Source organism: Gracilinanus agilis, chromosome 5 (genome assembly GCF_016433145.1).
Source record: "Gracilinanus agilis isolate LMUSP501 chromosome 5, AgileGrace, whole genome shotgun sequence".
NCBI lineage: Eukaryota > Metazoa > Chordata > Mammalia > Didelphimorphia > Didelphidae > Gracilinanus > Gracilinanus agilis.
In genome coordinates this window covers 263,446,270-263,455,452 of record NC_058134.1, presented here as the reverse complement: position 1 = coordinate 263,455,452, position 9,183 = coordinate 263,446,270, and the positions used below count along the sequence as shown (strand labels likewise).

At 41.5% G+C, this 9,183-nt stretch overlaps 1 pseudogene; it reads right to left on the bottom strand.

The window, feature by feature from the left end:
* Nucleotides 1-278: 278 nt before the first annotated feature.
* Nucleotides 279-6,203, bottom strand: LOC123250167 (annotated as a pseudogene).
* Between the last annotated feature and the right edge of the window lie 2,980 nt (nucleotides 6,204-9,183).

Genomic DNA, 9,183 nt, shown 5'->3' with positions numbered 1-9,183 from the left:
ATCAGAACTGAAATACATTAGTAATTGCATACTAATATGCTACAATTTCTCTCCCCTAATATATAGTGGCAATTATTTTTCTAAAAATGACAACATAAATATCACTTGATGTTTTGGGATATCCCAAATTATTATGACCATTTTAGGGCAATGAGAATAGACAACAGAAGCAGTGACAGTCCAATAGAACAAAAAAAATGGATCATTTCCTAATGGGAAGTCATGTCTTTTCATTAAGCCATGTATACCCTTCCCTATTACTGTCATTCAATGGACAGTTAGGGCTTACAACCCTGGGCAAAGCATGGGTACAAGTACACATCTTGGATATGATATCTGTTCGAATTTCAAGTTAAGAATCATTCCAAGCCTAAGCCATACCCTCCATGAGGGCCTATACCATATTTTCTCCTGTCAGTGTACCAGTAGTAGGGAGTGGGACCAATGCCTTCTCTTTTATATCCCTTTAGCAGTTCTTCACTAACCCACATAGGCATGGAACCTCCCACAATCTCATCATTTGGCATCAACACATCTACAGATTCAGTAAGCCAGGAATCCTCGGGATATCACTGCATATAGAAGGATTTGATATCTACAGGAAATCGACACAAGATTGGTCCATTTAATGGTGTCTGTCATCAGTCTCTCTGGGGCTTCTGGAATATCTTCTCCAAATTCATAATAGTTACCATCCTCTTTCTTTACATCTTGTTCCTTTAGCCACACAATGGCCTCTGAGTAGTTCATCCACTTGAAAGCTCTTTTGGGGGGTGTGAAGGTCAAGTTGAGGTCATATAATAAGTTTGCTGCAGATAATTTTAAGATACTGTCTACTACATCGCAAACCAAGTCTTCCAAATGGTTTAGGACAGTGATGGGCAAACATTTTAAAGAGGAGGCCAAAGGAAAGGAAATGCTCATCTGTCAATCTGTTTCTAAGGCAACTCTTTCGAAGTTTCATTGTATTATCTCCTACTCATTGTATTCATCAGATTAGGAATAATTTCACAAGGCAGGATAGAACATTTCAGAGGGTCACATCTGGCCGGCAGGCCATAGTTTGCCCATCACTGGTTTAGTAGATCATCAAAAGTCAGGAAAGGGCACTCAGCTTAAATGTGAGTGTATTGTGCTAGGTGTCTCCATGTCCTGTACTGTTCTGCTCTGTATGACTGAGCAATACAAAAGACATCTCTTAAAGCTGGGAGACAAGTTTCCAAATATAGTCATGATGACTGAGTTAAAAATACATCTCCAAAACAGTCAAATTTGAAAAGCGTGGCACCACCTTCCACCTGTGTTTCTACTTATATTGGAGGAGATGTTTCATAGTATCCCTATCAAAAAATAAGTATCCCTATCAAAAAATTTCTAAAACATCTGGTGACCACTGAATGCACTTTCAATATTTTGGACATACTCTCTCCTCTGATCATCATTTACCTATTGTTAAGCTGGACATCTATATCAGACTCTTCATTTATCAGGTTATCAGCTCCTCTAGCAGGGGCCAAGCCAATTAATTCCCAATAGTCTAGCTTAACTCATGGACTCCTGGTGCTTACTTACCTTCAGGTGTAAGATTGAGTGTTCCATAAACTGCCACACTACTTTCTATAGACAAAACCACTCCATTGTAACACTGACACAGTTCATCTGACATTGAAGACATCCCTTACCATCTCTTAATATAAGAAACATTAAATTCTTCCCTTGCTTATGCGACCTATGGACCTAACCAAATACCTTCACACACTGGCCTAGATGTGCTTCTAAAGCACAAATCTTGACTTCCGGGGGTGGAGCCAAGATGGAAGAGTATCAAGGGCAGCAGCTCCTGTTTCACCATGAAAATCTTCTCCAGCCAAGAGTAAAATATCTCCACAAAATGAATACAGGAGTGAAAGAACCAACAAAGAGATAGAGGGAAATAACCTTCAAAAAAAGAAAACCACAAAAGGTAGGCAGAGATCATCTGGGGAACTGAGATGAGAGGGGAGCAGAGCTAGCAAGATGCATAGCAGCAAGTGAAGAGCAAGCCAAGAGCAAACCACACCCCTACCTCCCCACACTTCTGCTCTCATAGGTTCTGAACTTAAGTCTAAGCTGTCAGACCCCGAGATCCTGCTGGGCAAAAAGTGGTCCAAGCGAACAAATAACTCTTGAAATTCCAAACCTGTGGAGAAGTTCAGTGTCCTAGTCTAAGGCAATTTGGGCCAAAGGGGGCCTGTCTATGTGAGCCCAGAGTGAAGTCAGGAATCCCAGTCTGGGCTTGGGATGAGGACATAATCCATGGTTTGAAGTGAGGACACATTTCTCAGGGAGAGATGCCTCAGGATCTTTTTGCCCAAAACTAAGGGTGGAGCTCCAGGACAGGGCAATCAAAGGTGTGCCTGATTGAATCAAGAACACCTTGAGACCAAAAACCAGATGCCTAAGCCAAGGGTTAGAATCTGATCAGCACCTGACCTGATCAAATTCAGACTGAGATCAAAAGCTTACACCCAAGCCTGAGGAAAGTCTTGAAGCTATCAGCATCTCAAGGGTCAATTGAATCAGTAGGGGGAGGGGTCTCTCAGAGCTCTCAGTCCTCAGACCATCTGGTAAACTAGTAACAACCCAGAAAATGAGCTGCAAATAAAAAGAAAGGACTGAAGTTTAAGAGGGTACCCCAACTTCCCAGAAAACAGAGCCTACCTATAATTAGATAGGAAAAATGAATAAACATGCAAAAAAGCACCTAACTCTAAAGACATTTTACAGAGATAAAGAGCAAGGTGCAGACACAGAAAAGGACAGAGAAAGCAAAGGAAACACACCCAAAATCCAAAAGAAAAATATGAATTGGATACAGATTCTGGAAGAGCTCAAAAAGGACTTCAAAACCCAATTATTAGAAGTAAAGGAAAAGTGGGGAAGAGAAATGAAAGTGATGCAAGAAGAAATGGACCAATTGAAAAAAAAAAGGAAAAACAAAAACTGACAGAGGAAAACCAGGCCTTAAAAATCAGAATTGACCATCTAAAACAAATGATTTCATGAGAAACCAAGAAACAATAAAGCAAAATCAAGGAATGAAAAAAAAAAAAACAGAGGAAAACATGAAATATCTTATTGAAAAAAAAGCAACAGACCTAGAAAACAGATCTAGGAGAGACAATCTGAGAATTATTGGATTACCTGAAAGCCAAGATGAAGAAAAAAACCTTGGATGTCATAATACAAGAAATTATCAAAGAAAACTGCCCAGAGATCCTTGAACAAGAAAATAAAATTGAAATTGAAAGAATTCACAGATTGCCTCCAGAAAGAAATCCTCAATTTACAACTTCCAGGAATATAATAGCTAAATTTGAGAGCCACCAAGTCAAGGAAAAAGTACTTAAAGCAGCCAGAAAGTATTCATATACCATGGAGCTACAATAAGGATCACTCGGGACCTAGCAGCTTCTTACATTCTACATCTGAAGGCTGGGAATATGATATTCAGAAAGGTGAAAGATTTGAGTTTACAACCCAGAGTCACATATCCAGAAAAACTGAGTATACTCTCTCAGAGGAAAAAATGGTCATCTAATAAGATAGAAGATTTCCAAGCATTCCTGAGGAATAAGCCAGACCTAAACAAAAAATATGAAGGTCAAATATGAGGATTTCTATAATTCTCAAGAATTACTCTTAGTAGTAGAGAATATAGAAGGAATTATTTAGAAAGAAGGTGGAAAAGTAAGTTGATTATGGTAACATGACGTATATGATGATATGATATATATGTAAATGTGTTCATATGGAATGATATATATGTATGATATGTATGCAAAATTAAGTGATTTAAGCACATCCTCTTCATCTTCTAATTTATGAAATTTTTTACTCCATGCTATTTCCTCACTTTTCCTATTAATCTTTTAGTCATGTCAATGATCCCATCACAGAATAGATAAGAGGGACTTCAAAGAGGATGGGAATCAAATCCATCATATATTGGGACAAAAAAGAATTTAAAACTAATAGTTAAAATCAAATTTTGGCATTTTCCATTATAGACTGCTCCTCACTACTACCAAGGACAATCAAGAGTTCAAGATATGATTATTGTTATGGAACACTTGGACTATAACCACATGGCCCCAGGAAAGTTCGTTGGAGATTCTTTTATTGCCAGTGCTGGGGCATCCTCAGAGAAAGCAGCCCTTTTGCCTTTTAAGAACAGAATATATATACGTTTTTCAAAGTAGGACAGAGATTGTTTACAAAGTCAGAGGATTGGTCAGCCCTAGATTCTGCCTAGTGACAGAAGGGGGTTTTTCATGGAAGCTGCTGTGATTACAGAAGGGAACATAGAAGCAAAAGGATGTGGTTATGCAGATGTTACATTTCTAACGCTAGGGATGTGGGGAATTTGGGTACTTCTTGGAACAGGGGAAATTGACTGAAAGATAAGCTTGCATTGGGAGTGAGGTTAGGGCAAACAGGATGTGGCACTTTGGGCCCTTTGAGTCTTTGTTATAATGTTCCCGACTCCTGTTGGGACTAATGAACGCAGTTCCCCTGAGAGCCACCTTCGTAAGCTTCCATCAGACTGGACTATCAACTATAGGTAAGACTGAATATTGGTGATGAGTAACTAATAACTTCACAGCTTGTAGCGGAGTGAATATAAGGACGGAGGCAGTTAAGGACAATGGGGCCTATGAGGAAACCAAGGAGAAGAAGGACGGCCACAGTGGTAAGTAGGGTAGTTAAGAGGGCGACCAAGAGAAGAGGGTTTGAAAGCAGCCCAGGGTCTGAGCGCTGGCCCCTTCTCCCTCTGGTACTCTATTCCTGGCTGAGAGGCTCTCAGGGATGATAGCAGAGTGGTTTACATAGAGATGGCAGGCCTCCCCTAGGGCAACACAGAGCCCACCTTGCTTCAGGAACAAGTCAAGACCCCTACGATTTTGCAGAACCACCTCAGCCAAGGATGCAACTGAGTTTTCTAGAAGGGTTATAGAGTGTTCAAGTTCTCAGAGATCTCAGTCCACTTGGGCTGCTAGGACATGAAAGGGGGCAGTTCAAGTGATCCGGGCCGTGGTGTCCAGGGCGGCAGAGCCACCAATCCCTAGGCCAACAAGGACTGGGATGAGAATCTGGGTTCTGAGGGTCCGCATCAGGCCAGTGGTGGCTAGGTGGTCCCAACCTCCTTCACCTGAGAAATAGTACCTGAGGAATGATGTGTGCCAGAATGCAAACAGAGGGCGGATCGTCCTCAGCTAAGGTCAGGGGCGAGACTCGAGGGGTGATTCCTAAATTGCAGGCAAACCAGGTCCCAGAGGGGGCTACAAAATAGGGACCCTTCCCTCCTCCCTCAAGTTCAGCATGGATTATATTGGAACAGTGTTTCCTTAGGGGCTTATGACCACTGGTGGAGGTGGTCGAACCTGTGCCGTTTCCTGTCAGGAGTAAAGTAATGAGGGAGTCATTGCGGGGCTGGGTGTTGTTCTGGAAAGAAGCCTGGGCTCCAATACCAATAAAATAAGGGGGCTTAGGAGGCAGTTAGGTTCTGGGAGGATGGGTTAAGAAAGTGAAAAACAATGTCCAAGATTCCTAGGAAAGGGTTGTTGATCATCCTGGGGGGTAGCAGGGTAACGGTTTGTAGGAGTAGTAACACTGCCTGTCTCAGGAGATGCTGGAGGCCAAAGCAGAAGAGTAGGTGGAATGAAAATGTCCTTCAGAGGGCCAACAGGCTGGGGAGCCAGCTCTTTTTGGTTTCACACTGGGAATTGCTGGACAGTAAAGGACCAACCAGGGTCACTATCGGATACATACAACCCAAAACCCCAAGAATGGCCACCCTGCCAATGGTCAGCAAATCCATCCAGAATTTTGACGGCTGCCTGATTCCCCACCCAAGGTTGTCTGCTGAGCTTATCCCGCCCTTGCACAGCAACCATGTTAATGGAGATGGTTCCACCGTTGTCACTAGGGGTGGACAGCCAGGGGGCCAATCTCGCAGCCCCAGGAAGCACAGTAATTGTCACTGGGGCTGGTACAGTGAGGGGGTCCATCAGAGGGGCAGGCATACCACCCGTGTGCCCAAGGCCAACGTCTCTAGTCCTCCCTTTTGCAGCTATACTGAGGATCATTGTCCACCAGGTGACAGGTTGAAGTGGATGATTGGGTTCTAGAAGATGATTTGGTGGAGTTCCAAAGCTTCCCATCAGTAGTTCGGATAATGGTCCAGTGGTATGTCCAGAGACTTACCTGGAAGGGGAGAACATAACAAAGCAGAAGGAGAGCAGTAGTAAAGAGGACACTTAAGGGGTCATTATGGGACCACAGTGCTCTTTTTCAGTTATTTTTAAAGGATCCCTGGAGCGCTGAATACTCCACCCATGGGGGGAGTCCAGGAGTCAGGTTGCCTTTTTCAAGTGGGAGTTGTGGATCCAGGCTTGCTTTCCAGCAACCTTCCCTGAAGTTGGAGTGGTCAGGATAAGGAGGTATGGTCCAGCCCACCATGGCTCCAGTGCCTTTGCATTGAGGTGTCAGATCCAGACCAAGTCTCCGGAGATGCCTGGTGGGCAGCATCTGAAACAGGAATAGGGGTTAGTCTGTCTGTGACAACTGTAGGAACTCCGGCAGTCACAGTTTCCCTAATTCGCTGGGATGCATGGAGGGAGGAGAAAAAAGAATAATTGTTTAGTTCTGCTAAGATTTCTTTCCCTATGTGGGGAAGGAGCGGCCCCACCGAACATGATCTCAAATGGAGTAAGGCCCAAGCTATGTGGCATGCACCGGACACTGAGCAAGACAACAGGGAGGACATCCTTCCATGTCCCTTTAGTTTCTAAGAGTAGTTTAGTTGAGAGTTCCATTCATGCCTTCGCCCTGATCTGAGCTTTGTGGCCAATATGCACAACAAAGCTTCCGAGTGAGGCCAAGAGCTTTTGAAAGTTGCTGGGTGACCTGGCTAACAAATGCTGGTCCATTGAGCCCATCTGTAGTGAAATCAAGGAATGATTTCATGCAGAAGTTTCTTGATGACTTGCTTGGCAGTTTCTGATTTAGTGGGGAAAGCCACTACCCACCCTGAAAAAGTGTCTACATATACCAAAAGGTACTTGTACCCGAGCTTTCTGGGTTTGATTTCCGTATAGTCTACTTCCCAACGTTGTCCCAGTATGTACCCCATAGCTGGTGGCTTATGGGGATGGTAGGGCCCCCTTTTGTATTGACTTGGGCAGAGATGGCAAAACTGGAAGTGAGATCTCAGGAGATCCCATGTAGGTCTAGGACTACAAAATCTCTCCTGATCAGTTCAGTCGATTTGGTTCACCCTAGGTGTGCGGCACTCTTTTTTTTTTTTGGTGGGTATACATGTACATCAATGTTAGGAAGATGGAAACAGAGGCAGACAGGAAAAAAAAAAAAGATTTTTTTGGTTTTTTTTTTTTGTAATCTACAATGAGAAACTGTAACTATCATTCAGAAGGCCCAAGAACTGGTGATTTTATTTTTCTTTTTTAAAAATTAATTACCTAATTTATTTTTATTACATGTTGATAAATTTTAAGTATTTGATTACTATTCTTTTATTGAGAAAAACCTTTACCTTTTTTCTTAGAATCTATACCAAATATTGCTTCCAAGCCAGAAGAGTGGTAAGTACTAGACAAGTGGGGTTAAATGACTTGCCCATGGTCACTGAGCCCATATTTGAAACCAGGACCTTCCACCTCTAAGCCTGGATTTCTTATCAAATTCCTTTTTTACATGTTTTTCAGTAAATATGAAAACTTTGAAGTCTAAATGTGAATAATACAGAAGTTTTACTGAAAAAAAATCTCAAAGACAACTAATCAAAATTTTTATGTTTCAGATTGAAAATTTTTTTCATTCTTTTCAAAATATTTTCTTCATAACTTTCAACCAAGCATAAAAATAATTTTATAAGACATCCTTATATATAACAATGTAGATATAAAACCATACATTAAATTTTTATTCATACAATTTTTCCTTGATGGTGTAAGGAATTCCCAACATTTTGCTCTTTCAGTAGATAAGCTCTTTTCAAATGAATTAACATTTAAGAGTCCTCTAAACTCCCATACCTACATTATGCCACTGAGTCACAGACTCATATATAATTACAACTGGAAGAAACCTTAAGAGTTCATTGAGTCTTATCTTTTGATGTCACAGATGCAGAAACTGGAGCACAGAGGTAGTTTAAAGTGATTTGTGGAGTCACACAGCAAGTCAGTGTCTGAGGCAGGATTTCAACTCTGGTCTTCATGACTTCCAGACCATTATCTTCTTCATATGATTTAAACTAGAAAATATGTGATGGACTAGAATTTGAGACCCACATAATCATGACAATATAATTTTTTTAACATGCATTTTGAATAAAAGGGAGAGAATGTTGATATCAGAGGCAAAATTCTACTTATTTCTTTTTTTTTAATTTTAAACATTTATTAATATTCATTTTTAACATGGTTACATGATTCATGCTCCTACTTTCCCCTTCACCCCCCACATTCCCCCCAACCACGGCCGACACACATTTCCACTGGTTTTATCATGTGTCCTTGATCAAGACCTATTTCCAAATTGTTGGTAGTTGCATTGGTGTGGTAGTTTCAAGTCCACATTCTCAATCATGTCCACCCCAACCCTTGTGTTCAAGCAGCTGTTTTTTTTATATGTTTCCTCTCCTGCAGTCCTTCCTCTGGATGTGGGTAGCGTTTTTTACCATAAATCCCTCAGAATTGTCCTGGGTTTTTGTATTGCTGCTGGTACAGAGGTCCATTACATTCGATTTTACCAATATTCAATATACTAATATCAGTCTCTGTGTACAATGTTCTTCTGGCTCTGCTCCTTTCACTCTGCATCAGTTCCTGGAGGTCTTTCCAGTTCACCTGGAACTCCTCCAGTTTATTATTCCTTTTAGCACAATAGTATTCCATCACCAGCATATACCACAATTTGTTCAGCCATTCCCCAATTGAAGGACATACCCCCCTTTTCCAGTTTTTTGCCACCACAAAAAGCGCAGCTATAAATATTTTTGTACAAGTATGTTTATCTATGATCTCTTTGGGGTACAAACCCAAAAGTGGTATAGCTGGATCAAAGGGCAGGCAGTCTTTTATAGCCCTTTGAGCATAGTTCCAAATTGCCAGCCAGAAT